We start from the raw sequence: 18,243 nt of genomic DNA, 5'->3' as shown, positions 1-18,243 counted from the left end.
AAATTCAATAAAGGTTTAGTGATTGTTTTTCTAAAGCAATAAAAAGCGAAAAGCAAACAAGGAAACAACGTCGGAAAGGGTAATAAGTGACCTTAAGCGTGGTGGGATAAGTGGGTTTGTTATAAAATATCAATCATTGTTATGAAGAGTACGTCACGTAAATATTGGCAAGTAGTACTATTCCCCTAATATATGAATAAAGCAATAAAATCATCACTCTGTTATATTATTTTGTAAGCCAGTATTTCTGGACCAGGTGAGACCTTCCATTATACCGAAAGCTTTCATTCCTTTTTCAACTTTTCATTCCATTCAACCATCAAGACAGGCGATGCGGTATCAAAAGCTGAGACTTTAAATTCTCTCAGCCAGCTACGTGACCTAAATAAACCCAATTTGCCGTCTACCACCAGTTGTGGCCATCTGTTTCATTGCGTTTTCAGACTAGATTTTTTTCTGCTGACGGCATTTTAAGCAAACTTTTTTGGTGCGCCAGGAACGAAAGAAGGAGGTGTAGGAGGTAGAGTTCACTCTTCCTGTGGTCGCAGACATTTTTGCACAATTTTCCAAGTCTACCCTTGGCCGAGGATACCACACTCAATGTGCACCTTTTTGAGACAGGTAGCAGTCACTGAAATATGAGTAGATTGGGGTTGAAGTGAGGAGAAGGACGGATTTTAGCAATGGCTTTTTAGTTTGCTTTTATGACAGTGCGCCGTTTACAAAAATGTCAATCACCTTTTGATCCACCATCTCCATTGCTGTCCATTGTTTTAAAAAGTAATAAAGAAATATTTTGGTTCCCTGTAGCGGATTTTATTACTAAAATGTAACTAACGATGGGGTTAAAAATGTAAAAAAATTTATGAAGTATCTAAAATTCTTTGCGGTCTGTTTCAAAATGGTTGCCAAGCTGTTGATTGGAGTGAAAATAATTAATTACGAAATAATTAAAGCGATTTTAAGCATAATCGGAACATAATTTAGATGTGGTTTCTTTATACAACCAAATCTCATCCAAAAAAAAAAAAAAAAAAACACCAAACAAACATTAACCTAGAAAATAGGTATCAACTGCGGTTGAAAACCAAATTGAGGTATTTTTTACTTAAAAAATGTTGTTGGCAAACAGCATTTTATTGTCGCTCTGTGTATTTTTTGTGTACTCCCTTTAATAAGAACAATAAATTAGTGAACAATAAATAAAGTGAATAAATTAACTAAAAATATATGGAAACATTGATGATTGATGATTGATGAACATCAAGGTTTTAACTTTGTAACTAAGCCACTACGGCTTCGATAGTAGTTCGATTTTACTCACTTCATATGATAGAGGTCTTGGCTGCCACCCAGAGAAGGGGGAGTACTATTAATATGATATCGACAATATTCAATCCCAAATAGACTGAAGTTTATTATGGCTTATTCAATTCTGTACTTGTATTGGTTGATCATAAATTATACGGTTTTTTGTCCCTAGAAGACGGTCATCTCGGACTTTCATGTATTTTTCCACAACTTAAAACTCTTTACTACTTCTTCTGCTTCATCACATTATCCCCTTGACTGGACTCGCTTTGGCTGGTTTTGGCTTGATTTTGGTAGGGCCGCTTATTGAAAAACTTTCCCCTTGTCATCTTCTGTGGATCGTCTTACTGCAAAAGTTTCACTTAAATGGCAACAACTTTCTGCATTTTCAATGGTATTTTAGAATTCGCTGGAAGTTTCGCCTGCTTTTTCATTCCAGCTGTGGAAAAACAAAAGTAAAAAACTTGTACAAGTTCATTATTTGTTCGGAGCACGCCTTAATTAGTTTTGCATTTCAGATCTAAAACAAACTAACTTGTAGTGGGCTCTTATTGCTTTCAAAATGAATATTTTAAGCGGGGAGTTTTTCTGCTGCTGGAAGGAAGGTCTTGTCGTGCCTTAACTTCTTTGTAAATTAATAGTATTGAAGAGATTGTATTTTTAAGCAATTTTTTAAAGTAACACAAGGTAGAGTTCATGGTTTTTGTATAATTCGGGTGCCTTCTTTGTTTTCATGTTAAATATTGGAATCAATTGTTTATTAAAATCCATTTTTCATATTTTCAATGGAGAAACGGCGCTCCTTGTGCCCTTTACTGCAGGAGGTGGTTCTTACCATTCCCATTCGCAATTTATTGGACAGCACTATTTGTTGTTATTTAAAAACTTTTATGAGCAATTACATTAATCCGTTTCCCAACCAAATTGCCTATCAGATAGAGAGCTATGGATTTAAGCAGGCACTTCCCTTTAGGCCACCGAATCTTGGTCAGAATTGCAGTTAGCGTTCTCAGCTTCATTGGCGAGGATATTGTTAATATATTATTCAATAAATACATGGTTGAAAGGAAACGCCCTATCATAAATAGATGTCCCTTCAAATGCAGTGTAGCGAAAAAGTTAAACTCTTTTTATTTTACTCTATATATATACAGTGTAAATACAGAGTTGCACTTGCCACTGAATTTCCAGCTGAATCTTTGAGCTTGAATTTCTTTGGCTACCTGTGGCCTTTATTTTCTATTGGTCGTATTCTCCCCAGCACTCCACAATTGCTTTCTTTTAATTAAAAAGCCAGAAAAGTGAAACGTTTTGACAACTTTAACTTTCAGACCACAAAATAGCCAGGCTCCTAGGCTGTTATTCCTAATTGTTATTTTCCCATACACACATATGAATTTCCTCTATAGAGCATTAATTAACTGAGAGCTCGCTCACAAGGCTGTATTTGGCTGTATAGAATTAATTGCCTTTTTGGGTAGACCCTGTTTTTGTGACCTGAAAACTTTCGGAGTTGGAAGCTCTTGCGAAAGCAATTCAATAAGTTATATGTCATTCAGGCAACATAGGCCGAAGCCAATCCGAAGAACTTTGGGGTAAAACATGGAAATAAAAATGAAACAGAAAAAATGTCATATGGGCAGGAATACACGCAATCACGGATTTTTTGATAGGACCCAGTTGCAATGTTGCAGATTGTTCTCAAGAAGAGCAAAAGAGTAAGGAAATCCCAACCATTTAATTTCTTTTTCAAAGTTCTTCAACGGAGCTAACTGAGAATTGTGTCGGATTTCCCCTTCTCACTTTCACTTGCTGGCCAGACTGCGCTGCTCGTTTGACCACTGAAGTGTATAAGTGTGGAAAGAAAAAAAGGGGACGCACACACAATGGCAGCATCCAAAGGCAGACACGGCGAGACGGGCATCGATATTGGTGCAATCAACCGATTGCGGTCGAGAGTCATTGAACATTGCACAGACGTCCACATATGTATATTCTCGTACGAGTGTATCTAATTGATGTCAATGGCTATTCAGGCTGAAGGCATTGCATCATACAATCATCAACGTCTAAATTAGCCTGCCAGACAGAGCATGAGGAGGTTTCGATTTGATAAAGTGGGTTATATGTATAGTGGAACGTCCAAATAGGCAAAAGTCTCATATGCGTGAAATTAATATTCAATCCCCTAAATACTCCCACGAAACCGTATAAATGGCCTCAGATGTTTTGAGTTTGAGTTTGAGTTTTCAAGTTTGAGTGCTTTATAGATGGAAGCATGGCCATAAGCACTACTGCAACTAGCTCCAAACTCATCGAGGACCCAACTCAATGTAAGCTCCCTGGTCAACAAAGAATATGGGCAGAGTTCCATTGTTGTTGTTTTTTCACCATTTCTATGTGTGGTAAAAGGTTCTCAAAAAAATAGCTGAGCACGGACCATAAAAAGTCAGAGCCATTAGAAGCTAATTGCCCTTGAAAGCACATCCCATGGATAGCTGGGCTTGGAAAATGGTAAGCTATAGTCTGCATAATGTATAAGGGGCTTATCCATAGGCATATTTATTATGAAGGTCGCTCAATCATTCTTCTCCTCTCTGACCCAATTTCAATACAAATTTAGCAATGAGCTCCCAAAAATTTAGTGGAATATTTCTTCATTGAAGCATAACTTGCAGTTAATTTTAAATTTACGCCACGTGGGGTCTTGTCTTTAAATAACAAATTAGGGAACTGTTAGGCATTTGGGTCTGAAACTGTTCAATCTAGCTTGCGAAACTAATTTAATGTCCTGTCGAACAACACAACGATGAAGGTTTTTTTTGTTCGCTCATAGATATAGCTTTTCCATAATTGACTTTGAATTTGTCAGCTGCCACAGGAAGTTGACTGTCCAGTCGTTGGTTGGTTGCCTCCGGTGCTCATTCGATTGTCCCTGGGACGAAGCCAGGACGTAGCCACAAAACTAAGCAGAAACTGCAGTAGTTTCTCCAACGAAATATCGATGGTCGTTAAAAGAGGACAATTGCAGTCTCCTGGCGGGATACGAAACACAGTGGGAATGTAGGTATGTATATAAGGTAGTTATAGAGCATATACCAGACTGAGTCTACAAAACTGAATGTTGAAAGATGGTAAAGAAAATGAACAAAAAGTAGCCCTTAATTGGCTAGAGATGAGGAGCGACGGAGGAATAAAGGAGGCGCCATCGACTTCCGTTTCCGCTTTATTCTTTTTTTTTTCAAACTGGCGCCAGCCAGAGCAGAGTAAGAAAATGTGTTTGGCAGCTCATTCGACTGCTTACTGACTAATTTGCAAATGGATACAAATTTCATTTGATAAATGTTTTAATAGCTTAAAGCGGATTGGAACTCTTACAGTTGCACATTTTTATTATATGTAATTCTGTTACTATTATTATTATATGTTATTTTGGTTTCACAGAACTTAATTGCATTAACTGAACTCAATAGTTCCAGTAGTTCAATCACAGTCGGTACAGTATGATCATTTAAGATCACATCACATTAATGCACAGAACTTGTGGCTATACAGAATATCACACATACGCCTTGTGGATCATGTTACTTTCTGCTCTTGAAGTCGATCTACATTTATAATTTTCATCCTTTGCTTATAGTTATTATTATCAAATTTGCTTTAAAATATTACTAATACGCAGGTTCTGCTAATGGCGGCATCGACGTCTATCCCATAAATCAGAACGAATCAACATTTTTAACCCTCGCATACAGATAATTTTATTTTTTTTCGACTGCTTTTCCAGCGGGTCGCATGAGAATGCCTCTCTTTTCCTCTCCCTTTTTGTGGGCGTGAATAAAATTCTGCATACTGAGACACACTCCCGCACGCACATATTTTCGGGGCTTTTATTAACTCTGCTAAATTCGAATATGTTGCAGAAATGTCTTTGAACTATTTATGCCGTCTGTGTGGGCATGTGGGCTGCCATCCTAATCACTTTTTAATGGCTTACATATTCGACAGTTTTTTTTAATGTGCAACGGTAACGAGCACCTCATAGTCGTCAGTGGCAGTCATGAGCAACTGACAATGATGAGGTGCTGGCGGCAGAGACAGTTGCAAGGCACAGTTATTTAAATGGAAAGTTTTGCCAAAGCTTAAAGAAGTGTCTGAAATGTGTTTTTTTCAACATCAGGGAGCTATCTTCAAAACTACTGACTAGAATTAGGTCTTAATTAAATAAATTAATCGATTTATTTCATCCACTTCCATGATAGTAATCAAACATAATGGCAACTAAAGGAAAAAATTGACAAAAAACTCGGAGCAATCTTTCGGATTGTTCTCTAATTTTTCATAGTGTCCAACCACAAACCAGCCATTTATTCAGAAGGTAAGAGCCGAAGTGGAAATAAAAACTTACAGTGAGCCATAAAAGGTTTTCATATTCAATCTAACTCAGAACCAGAGGTGCTATACGAGCAAGCTCCCATATAACGGATTTCCTTTTGTGGGACCCCAGATGTGATAATAAAATGTGTATAAAAGCATACAGTACGAGACAAAGACATAAATGAAATCAGAGAATAATAGAAGGCAGCAATGCAATAGGCAGGAAACATGAGCATACAAGAATGGACAATGAATGGGACTACGGGAGAGAGGGAACCCAATAGAGATACTCCATCATGGCAAGCAGGTCCCAAATGACACATGCGTTCCACACAACGTATACGCACGGTGCACTCAGAAAAATGATTAACAGTTACGTTTGTGTGTGTTTCTATTGCATATGGAATGAAATAAATTCTGAGGATTGTTGGATAATTTAAAGGCATACATATATCATTATTTTATGTTTGTAACGATAAGCAAGCATTTTTACCCGACAGTTGTTAGCCTCTGAAAATACATAAATATTTCTAACCGAAATTTAACTCAGATTCCCAGAAATGGGACACTGGAGATGCCCTTCGGTTTGTTTGTTCGCTGCATTCACAACCGTTTTGTATGACTAAGTGCCTGCCAAAGCAAAGCAACATCTTTTACGTCCTGTGTCTGAGTCACTTCACTGGGTTGTTCAAACAGGAGACGCTGACAAAAGCCCGAACGCTCGAGGGAGAACAGCAGTTGCCTCAAATGGGATGGGGAAACTAGGGCAATTCGGGCCTGGAATTTAAAGACCAGAAGTCCTTATCGTTTTGTAGGCGTTCTCCTTAATTTAAGTAATCTACTAGTAAACCACTGAATTGCAATCCACCTGTTCGGCTGACCGTGAAAGGGTCATCTTTTTTAGAGGGTTTGATCCCTTAATCACAGTATCCTTGCTGTTGAATGAAGAATGTTTGTTTCTAGCAAAGCCTTGTGTATAGATGACAAATAAATACCATCTGGTCGAAGATACTTGTTGTTTAATTATGTTATGCTTGAAGTATTTGGGCTTTCTCTTCTTCGGCTTCGTCTGTGCCTTCACTTACCACAGAAGAAGTTGCCCATCGAATTCTTCAGATAACAGTCGTATATGTATCTTTCAGCAACGGTCCTGTTAGCAGTCAATAAAATGTATCTTCCCCTAAACCATACAAATTTCAGTATACTTTAGTATTTAGTATTTTTTAGCGAAATTAAGTGGGGCATTAAAGTAAGTATGAAAATCAAATACGGATGGTGTCTTAATTTATGACAGTCACGAACAATGGGATATGACGGCAAATGTTGGGTCAAAGAATGGAAACGTCATCATAATTGGAGCATGGTTCTCAGACATTTGACAAGCAGCAACAGCCGTTGTTCCCTGGGGGTAATCCATTCCCACTTCTATCGTTGAAATCAAATCAGTTCTGTTCCGGGACACATTGTCGAAAATAATGAAGACATCGATAGTCTGTTGTGTTCCTGTCACCATCCACTTGACGTATTCAGTGCCCACTTTGTCTGCGGTTAAATCACCACTGAACATGTCAGTCCCAGCTTGAATGTCTGTGAAGTGACGAATGGACTCTGTGGGGGCGGTCCATCGACAATGCGAATAATAGAAAGAATTTTCGAATAATATCAGGGGGTACTACATATAACAAAATAAAATATAATAATATTATCAAAGGGAATTCTTCTCATTTGTTCTCTAAATTTCTCAATCGTCCACATATTTGTACGTGTTTATAGCATATATATAAACCAATTACAAGTTTATTAATATTTCTCCGTGCTTAAGTTTCAATTTGCTGACTAATGTCATGTTCCCATTAGGTAGAACAAGAACCCCTTCTTTAATAAATAAAAGAAATCAAAGCTCTCGGCAATTTTGTGGGCTTGATTTGTGGGGGGGCATTTGGTTTATTACGTATACGATGGGTTAGCTAGAATAACCATCAGTCACGTAACAAAACGAAATCTCCTTTTAGTCCACACGTGACCTAAAACTGTTCGTGTTTGAGGCTTATCCACAGTTATAATTGTTGGGGTAACTTTTCCGACCACGATTACGTCCTTGGCCTCGTACATTTCAAGAGGCGATTGCACACATATTTGGCTGTCATGAAAAAACAATTTGCTGAATGAATGTGCATGAATTTCGATTTTTCTCTTGAGCCTGGATTTATTAAGAATAAAATATGGATATGAAAATAAGAATATATATATAAATTAAAAGATATTTACCTAATTCTAGGAAGTGGAAATGGATTATAAAACACCCATTTATTTGGATAACATTTTAAAATGAAACAAAGTTTTTCCAGCCATTATCAGGATTTCATTACAAGTTTCTGTGCAAGTCAGATATGTTAAAGTGTGTGGCATGTTTACGCCCCACACCAATGACATTTCCCTGTCGTGAGATTTCACAGATACTCTCAGTCGCGAGTGCTTCAACGTCAAGTAGGTGGTGACAGCGTTTGTCATCATCATTAACATCGGGAACTGAACTTGACAACGGTGATTGCAATATCTTTGCTACTTCTCCTAGAGACAGAGCTCTGGAGAAATGTTTCCAATCTCGTTTGCAGAGTAGCATCTTGTGCGTGTCACAATCTGTTCTATTATGATGATGTTACTTGTTCAAGAAAATAAAGAAAAGGTCTGACACTCACATCTCAGTGTGAGGACAGCTCGAATAAATGCATGAATCGTTTGCTGTTGCCTGCAAGTGTCATCGCGACAGTCTGTCACTCTGGCAGTGCCAGCGTTCGCCAGCATCCATGGCGTTTCCTCCTTTGTGTGTTCTGCTCTGTCATCCGACTCGAGCCTTAAATTAGAACTATTTAATCTCCACAAGTATGTCATTAACATGACTGCGGTTATATATGCAGATGAAACACTGAAAATTAACACTTGAAGCATTGAGAGCATATTATGACTGGTGTTTAATGCATTCATTAATTATTTTTGTGAATGCATCACAATTAGATTCTTCTTTAGATTGCCTCATCTTTTTTTTGTATGTGCTCCCTGAACGGAAAACCAAAAACCATTACACTATTTCCGCATTTTCCACAATCGCCCTCGAAGGTATAGATGGTATAGACTTACTACACAGAGGCGACGTTTATCATTCTAACAGCCAGTAATTTCAGGATTGATAACAAATGTCTCAAAGTGCAAAACGATTTGGAAAAGTTACCCTTCTTGGAGAGGTACGATGCGAAAGACGTTTTTCCCTCTAGCAGGGTTTTTTTCGAGGGGCTTAAAACGGTTTTCTATGCTTATTATTTGAGTTTATTTCGTGACAGCAATTGAATTTCCAAGTTCCACCTTGTTTGCGATTGCTTGACATCATTCAAGCATATTCAATCTGGGTGGCAGATTGAATATGGCAACCTTTATTTGCTGCCACATAACAAAACGAATTGGCTTGATAAGTTAAAGTGTGTTTTCCTTTATGTGTTGAGCGTTTGAATATTTGATATATTTGTCGATTATATAATCTGATTGGCAGAAAGAAAAGCTAACGAATACAAAAGGCTATGGCGATGTTTGTTAGGGCACAAATCTTTTGATTTTTTTCTTTCTTGCTTTTTTGCTGACCTTTAATGAAACCCTAATTTAATTTTAATTTAATATGGCTTATTAAAAACGTATTCTTATAAATAATAATATAGAGTTACCTTAAAGGTAAACGAAATCAGGGAATTAAGAACTTCCTGGCTACTTTGCAATATGTGTTCCCTTTAACGCTCTTACCAACACACTTTTTGCCTCTTTTAAGCCTTGAATCATTATTCTTTTGCTCCGAGTTCATTGTCAGAAAATCTCCTGCCGTATCCTCGTACTTCGCCCATTACTCAAAGACATGAGCAAAACGCATACTGGAGCTCGGATGCCAAACCCCTCTCTTAGACACGTCTTGTTATATATGAGCTGACAGCAGTCTGAGGAATGGCAGCTGCTGGCATGGCCATTATTAATGATGCAATTGATATGACCAGAATGGAGGTTAGTGTTACAGAAATAACATTTGGCACCTCTTCAGAAGGAGCTGGTTTCGATTTGTTTGCCAAATATGTAGGACATTTAATTATAAATCATTAGAAGACCTTCGGTTATCCTTGAAGGAATAATAATGTATTGATTCATATCTAACATTGGGGTTTCCATCAAGCATTTGGCTGTTTTTACCTTCACACACTTTGTCACATCTTCTGTGTGTGTCTCCTTCTTTGTGAGCCGCTGTTTTCTTTTCGGGACTTTGTGTTTTGACTTTGTTTGTTCTGACTGTTCTAACTGTGGCTGTGCAGCGTACACTTTAATAAAAATTGAGTACGTGTTGCTTGGGGTAAATGAGTTTCGCTTCGGCATTGTTTTCCCACAATTTGAGCCACAAAAAGTTTATTTCCAGAAAGGAAATTGACCTGAAATAGTCTGATATTTGGACCATTTCCATTTTTAATAGACATGGAGCGAAATCGTTAACGCATATCGTATAGCCAATGTATATAAGAAATGTATAAGAAATGTACATTTTTTGACAAATAACGACCATACCGCTGTCTAGCAGGGTGTACTTATTATGCAAATGAACTGGAAGATGCGTCTGTGTATTGGTGGTTGCCTTACTGGGGAATGCTTGGCCCTTTATTTAGGATAAATATATCACCCTTCAGGAACAAAAGGCAACCCTCAAAAAGGGTTGATGAAATATTGGACTATTTTCTCATAATTTGCACAGCAGATGAAAGGATACAGATGCAGAGGCATGTGCTGAAGGAAAATTTGCAAATTTTCTTACAAATATACATTAAGTAGATTTCTTCCAATGGGGATGGGCTCTGTGTACCACCAGAAAAATACACACGTCCTTGGTAGAATACTGCCCTTCCCTATGTTGTTCGTACAACCTTAAGTCATGTTAAAAAGATTTCGAAAATTATGGGGATGAAAACGAATTAATGGCAACCATTTTCCTCATTTATCTAATTTCGCCAAATTATGTAAATTCTTTCCATAAATTTAATTGTTCCACCCCATTCTAAAGTCTCTGCCGTTCGAGTGTTCCCGAGTTTGTTAATGTAAGTGTATGACATTTTTAGAAGCACTCCCTGTACCGGAATTCGCTTTATTTAGTAAGTAAGCAGACTACTTTCAATTCAATTGATCAAATTGAAGACCTAAACAAAAAACTGAGTGTATACGAAAGTAGCACAGTTGAAACACTAAAATAAAAGGATTAAATGTTATTAAATGACTGAATAATCACCAGAGTAGCAGAGGCATGAAAAGTTGCACTCAGATTGAAAAATGCTTGCAGCCTTCTATGTACCTGAAAGAAACACAATTTCCTGACTGCCAGCAGTTTTTTCAATCTGTTCCGTTGAAAGTTGAGTTGCTCTGTTGACGGCATTTTAATCAAAATTTGTCGAGTAACAGGAACCAGTGAAAAAAGGGGGCGAGCGGTTGTTTCCTTTTGCTGTGGTCGCAAACTTTTTACCAAATGTTGCTTTTCCTATTCAAGTCCCAGGAGACGGCGCTCAATATCCATCTCTTAGAGTCAGCTAAAAGTCAGAAGTCAAAGTCAGGTACATTACGATCTGGGACAGGTTGGGCTCTCAGTTGGGAAAAAGTACCTACCTCGGCGATTAAAGTCATGGACTTTTATGGGTCCTTTCCTCCTGCTGTTCCTAAGTCTCCATTGTTGTGCACTGTTCAGATAATGAAATATACATTTTGCATCCGTGTTGCGGTTTTTATGAACTAAAATATGTTTTTGCCTCTTCTACTTTTAAATAAAAATCGTGCTTTTGTTGAGCCTGCTTTTTTTTTACTTATTGTCTAGGTTGAAAATCCGAATACCAATCAATTTAATAATTTACCTTATTTTTACAGACCTGTCAACAGTCCAGTGTAGTCTGCTTTGTAATGCGGTTGATTCTGCTATAATTAGAGATTATAATCAATCAATAAAGACTAAGTTCAAGCACTTTAAGGCAAAGAAAGCGTAAACAGAGATTATATACGATTTCTGTAATCAACTGCTCGGCCTGGCATTAAAATCTCAAGAGTGCAAAAGCTGTGGAACTTGATGCCTTAACCATTTTGTGGCGAAGAAAATGAAGCACAAGTGCTGTTAACAGTCAAGTTGAGGGATTCCGAGGTTAAGTCAACAGTACTGTAAATAATCTCTGGCAAAAGTGAACGACAACACAAGAACGCCTCTTAACAAGATATAAATTGGAGCCTCTTTGAAGGACAATGTAGAGCCCTCATAAAGTGTCTGAAATTTCATAAACAGCATGGTCTTACCTCTGTTTGAGGTGTCTGCGAGGTGTCGCCTTAAGATGGAGAGTCTTTATTGAATTTATTAGTCCAAGATGCATAAGCCATTGCATTGCATTACGGCTAAAGTCTTACTCAAATACAAATTAAAATTACAAAAAACTTAGAAGATATAGAAAAAGATTGTTGTACGTTCTAGCTATAAACTCTCATATCTATCAAATGTCGGCCACATTTGGCCTTCACCTTATTTTTTTTGTTTGTTTTACTTTGTTAACCTTAACTCTGCTAGAATCATCTTCCCCTTTTCCACTTTTCTTTTTTCTTGCATAACACAAAATGGCCTAGATCCATAGACCCATTTTTTGTGGTTTTTAGATATTCTGTGGCCAATTTTAATTTTCTCGTAAACATAAAAAGATTTACCGCATAGAGGCGCATTAATTTACTTAAACTTAACACGTTGGTTGGAATTTCTGCATCCCTTTGGGGTTGGCTACAGAAAATGAATTGCCTTGTTGGTTAGATGCCGTTTTTGTGGCCTGAATCAGTTATTCAATAAATTATTCAGTCACGGCAGCACACACTCAACTCAATTTTAAATTGAGTTCCTACAGAACTTTTCCACTGCAGTGAACTGGAAGCAAAGGAATATTTGAAAGATTTATTCAAAAGACTCTCTTCGGAACATTGTATCTTTCGTGTTTTTCAGAATGGCTTCCACGCAGTGTCACGTTCTTAAACGTATACGTACATATACGTATACTGATATACAAAACAAACGAATTCAAATTGGAAAGTCTGGAACTTTTAAGAATTATTATCAGCAAGAAGAAACTTGTAGAGTCTTAAGCAATGCTTATCCTTTCTATTTCAGACTCACTTGGGAACAATATCAAGCTAAGGTAGGCCATATGTCCTCCCTGGACGTCAAATTCCAATTACAGATTCTATATATTTTCCGGTTCACCTTTTGAGCTGTAAAGTGCCAAAAAGAAAGTGAGAACATGGCTCTCTAATTGGCCCAGAAAGCACATGCCATGGGTGGCTGGACAACAGAGATAATTATATACAAGATGCATAACGGAAAAGCTGCGCTGAGTTCTGACACCATTTATGAATATTTTCCCACTTAATTAATTCAATTTGCATTTTGAGTAGTTTTGGTCGTGGCCATCAGCAAGTCGAAAAATTTCATTAAGAATAAAGAGAGTTATGCGGAAACAAAAAAAAAATGGCTGAGTGCTTGATGGGTTTTCTCTTCTAGCTTGTTCTGGGAATGGAAATTTATGCGAGGTACAGTGCGATAAACAACTACAATACTAAAAGACGAATTGACTCCAAAATTCATATGTGAGTACAGAAAAAAAACCAAATTGGACTAAAAATGTATGTTAGAGAACAGAATATATTTTCTGTTTCCTAAAATTAGAAGGGCTTATCCATCCAGTTAATGTGGCTGTGATTATCAAAAAAAGTGTGTATCAGAGTGGGGTGTAAAAAAGTTTAATTTTCCAGACAAGCACCATAGAGCTTCCAGTGATAATTTTCGCATTACATCAGAATGAATTTTATTTCAATTTGCGTCAAACTACGTATAAATAAATTTATATCAAATTTCAAACCTGTTTTTTAAGATATTAATTTTTCAAGCCAAAGAAGAATTTTTGATTGAGTTTATTGCCACTGCCTGTTTTTGACAAAATTTAACATGAAAAATTATAATAAAGATTATTTTTATGGCTGACAAATGCAAGCGCGTCTACAGAGCCAATGATTGATTGAAATTTAAACAGGATTATTGTATGCAATGGCGCTAAAAATGAATGATATAATGTATCCATACATACATGCATACATACATAGTTTTGACTCTTTAATTTTTTCTGTTTGCTTTAAATGTTCAGCTTGTTTATACATATAACAGAGAGGAAAGAGGAACAAGGAAGAACAGAAGGCTGAAACTGAGAAAAAAAGTTGTCCTCCTGCCAAGTTTATGTTTGTTTTTCATGAAGAAAAGTTAAGGTGCTGCACCGTTTTAATCCTGTTACAACATGAACCGTATTCTGTCCGTGACCTGAAAAAGTGTTAACAGCGTCACTTGTCAAAGCATCAGACCTTTTTCTTGTTATCTTTTTGCTTGAATTTCTTCTTTTTCTTCTTCTACACACATTTATATCCTACTATGCTAGCCGGACAAGTTGATTAGATGACCTGCATGTAAAATGTAGCCCGATGTATACAGATAGTTGACAGCAGCAGCTTCGAGTCCTATAAAAAGGGATGGAGAGAGATGCAAAGATGAAGGGGAAACTATAACCTAAAAAAGGTTCCCGAAATGGAAAACAGTCGGAATGTTTGAGCCGAAGCATGTGGTATTATTTATACTAAAAAAGACAGAACTCGCTATTCCAAAGTGTGATGGCAGATATTTTATTGAGTACGATTTCGCCACATTATTCCGCGATTTTAAACAAGTTCCTTTTCATATCCCTTGCTTTGGCCGCAACCTCCATTCGGGCCATGTCAGGTGCCTCATTAATTATGTCTATTCGCGAGATGGGAACTCCCTGGAATTCCCGGTCCAGATGCAGTCAAAAAGCTAACATTCCTCTGCCTGATGTCTGCTCATATATTACAAGACGTGCTTGGATCCCAGTTCCAGTATGTGCTCCAAGCTGTTGCATAATGGCCCGCATATGCCATGTGTAAGATATATGTACATATACCGACAATGAACTTGGATAGAAGGGGTTCGGACCCGGAACTAGTCTATTTCATACTATTTAACGGCTTGCGTAATAAATTGGATAATTTGTTTATAAGAAATATGAATGGAATGCGTTTCTAATGCATTTACAATTGTGTTTTCCGAATGAATTCTTACCACTTCTTCCTGAGAACTGAACAGATTTATTTGCTGAAAAGCTAAATGAATTAGATAAGCCTATTATTCCGTGCCATTTAGTCTGCAGCGGATGGCTATATAAACTCTAACTGATTCCTAAACTTCATTAAATTCAAACAAAATGAAGATCTTCGCTTGTGTGATCGCTGCTCTCCTCCTGTCGTCAGCTAACGCCTACAGAGGACCTATGTCTTCTCACACCGATGTCAGAGATGACAAAAAATAGAAATATAGCTAAATCGTATATCCCTGATGGAATAGTAAAACGAATACGATGAAATAAATTCCTTTTTGAAAGAAATGGGTTATTGTGGAATATCAATTCACGTTCTTCCCAGGTTTAAATTAAAAACAGACTGCAGAAAATGTGGTATATACAACAGAAAGAACAATGATATGTCTATAACAAGAAAGAACGGAACGCGTTTCTAATGAATTTAAATTTAAATGAATTGGATAAGCTTAATATTCCATTCTGTTTAGTCTGCAGTGGATTGCTATATAAACTCTAGCTGATTCCTGAACTTTATTAAATTCAAACAAAATGAAGATCTTTGGATGCTTTCTGGCTGGTCTCCTCATGTCGTCAGCTAACGCCTACAGAGGATCTATATTATATTATCCTAGACGCTGATATATTAAAAATATCAGCTGCTTTAAAAAACGTAATGCTTTATTCTTCAATTACGATTAATTTAATAAGCGAGTCTACAATTTAAACAATTCTTGTTCGGTACGCCGTGTAAGAGGGTTTTTTTCGAATCTGAGTTCATCGTTGAAAAAGCGTCGGACACACTTGTCACTTGTCTAATCATGATTATTAAATATTCCATATTTTCGTCAAAAACTAAACCATAGGAAGGAAAGGATATATATATGTAGTGGCCATTTTGCATAAGCCCTAAATACGAAACCAAATACAGAATATTCTGACAGGCATCACCTATTGTTTTACGTAATCTGTCAATTCCAGAGGAATATACTTTTTTAAAGCGTGGAAATACTGATGAATAAGCTTCAAGCACATCTCAACTTGTATTACTGCGCGTCTCATTTCATTATTACAAACAAGAATGGAATTCGTTTCTAATGCATTTAAAATTGTTATTTACAATTGTTATGCATTCCTAACAATTGTTCTTGCCAATTGAACAGATTTGTTTAACTAAAAAAATAAATTAATTAGATAAGCCTATTAGTCCGTGCATTAAGTCTGCAGCGGATTGCTATATAAACTCTAGCTGGTTCCTGAACTTTACTGAATTCAAACAAAATGAAGATCTTCGCTTGTGTGATCGCTGCTCTCCTCCTGTCGTCAGCTAACGCCTACAGAGGACCTATGTCTTCTCACACCGATGTCAGAGATGACAAAAAATAGAAATATACATAGCTAAATCGTATATCCCTGATGGAATAGTAGAACGAATACGATGAAATAAATTCCTTTTTGAAGTATTTGAAAATGGGTTATTGTGGAATATCAATTCACGTTCCTCCCAGACTTAAATTAAGTATAGAATACAGAATATGTGGTATATACGGTATAAGAAGCAAGAACGGAACGCGTGCAGGTCTCATTTTATGCACATTTGGTTTAAGTTGCTTTAGATTTTGATCTATGAAAGACTATCCAGACTGCTTTGGTTTTGGAAGGTTTGCTACGGCCCTGCCATTAGATCAGATGGGTACACCACTTTTTCATAGTTTGCTTTAAGACTGTAAATTTTGCTGACGAAGCAAGAGAATGTCTTATCGGTCCTACTTTGGCCTGCAGAACGGTCCAGCCTTAAAAAGGGTTTGTTGTTACTCGAGAGCTGGAAGATATTTTAGAAGAGGCATTGCATAGCGCGGAGGACATAAAATGTAGTGTTTAATACTCTATAGGCTTCGAGATAGAATTAAATGATTCTCATTTTATCTCGTGAGTTTCCCCTACATCAACATCTGGAATAAATTATTTATTAGATTTATGTATTTTCAGGAAAAATAAAAAACACTTCAAAATAATATAATTTAATTCTCACATTATTAAACTCCTCGTAAAATAAATAAATTTGAAAGTGCCGAAAAGCACAAAGCAGATTTGGGTAGTTGACCTCAAGGAGCACCGAACGTGCTGGTAAGAATAACATTGGCCTCCACGGAGTGAATGACAGCGAATAAAGCGGGGCATCGAGGGAAAACAGAGGACTTTCCATTCCTTTTCACTTCCTCTCCTGCTTGTACATTTCGGCATGGTGATTTTGATTTTTCATGAAGAAATATTTTGTCGTCCCTTATGGCTCTTTATTCAAATATCAAGGCTCTTAATAATACAAAATATGGTAAAGAAACAGTAAAATAGCTTGAGTGGCTATTCAATCTAGGTTGGATCCCTCACTCTTTTATAACTATAATTAAAATCCAAGGAAGATGGCACATACGTAGATTAAAGTATTTAATGGATTTAATGCGAATAAATGAAAGATTGAGTACTAACGTATTCAGTGGGAACTTTAGAATTTAAATTTTACCAATGCTAAAAATATCTTTAACAATCATTTTTGGCGAGTGGGAATTTATCTATTGTCGAACATTGAGAAAAGTTCCTATTTATTTTTCAAACAAATAAAACTTTCGTAACACGTGCCTCTAATGCCATGTAATTATATTTCTGAACTTAGCTCAGTTATCAATTAACAGTGACTGATGTAATTCTGAGAATTCCAGGAATTTCTTGCTTTTCGGCTGTCATTCTGTCAGGCAGTCAATGTTTTTTTTCTGCCCTCTCTCGCATCCCTTAGAGCCGACAATTTTTCGTGCTTCTCTGTTCCCTTTGCAAGTAAAAGTCGTGTACAAAATAAATTATAGTTAGTGTATGCACCAGAACTAACAATGAAAGGGTAATAAAAGATATAAATAGAAAAACGAAAAACAGTAAAACAGTAAAAGGAATTCTTCGTCAAGAAGGCAGCATTAGGGCAACAGAAAAAAGGAGAGGCAGTCACATGAATAGCAATAAAATAATATTAAGCGCGATGATGAAATGGGATAAAGGACTCAAAACCTATGTGGAGCCTGAATAAGTGGTAAAAGACCCTCAAAAACGTTGTGTATTCATTGGGCATTTTATTTGGCGGCCATAAGCATGCTAATACATATGTATGTACATATCACGTATACGTACAGATTCTGGATTCAGGCTTATCCTGTATCACAACATTTGAAATGAAAATGTTTTCGGCCAATACTGACCAATGGCCCGCCTGCACCCGCCATATCCCTTTCGATACTCGACAGAAAAGCCAACTTTCTGAACTTTGTCAACAATAAATTGTTGGACATTGTGT

Source organism: Drosophila persimilis, unplaced genomic scaffold (genome assembly GCF_003286085.1).
Source record: "Drosophila persimilis strain 14011-0111.01,24,50 unplaced genomic scaffold, DperRS2 tig00000000-arrow-pilon, whole genome shotgun sequence".
NCBI classification, from domain to species: domain Eukaryota; kingdom Metazoa; phylum Arthropoda; class Insecta; order Diptera; family Drosophilidae; genus Drosophila; species Drosophila persimilis.
Note: the sequence above shows the minus strand (reverse complement) of the source record.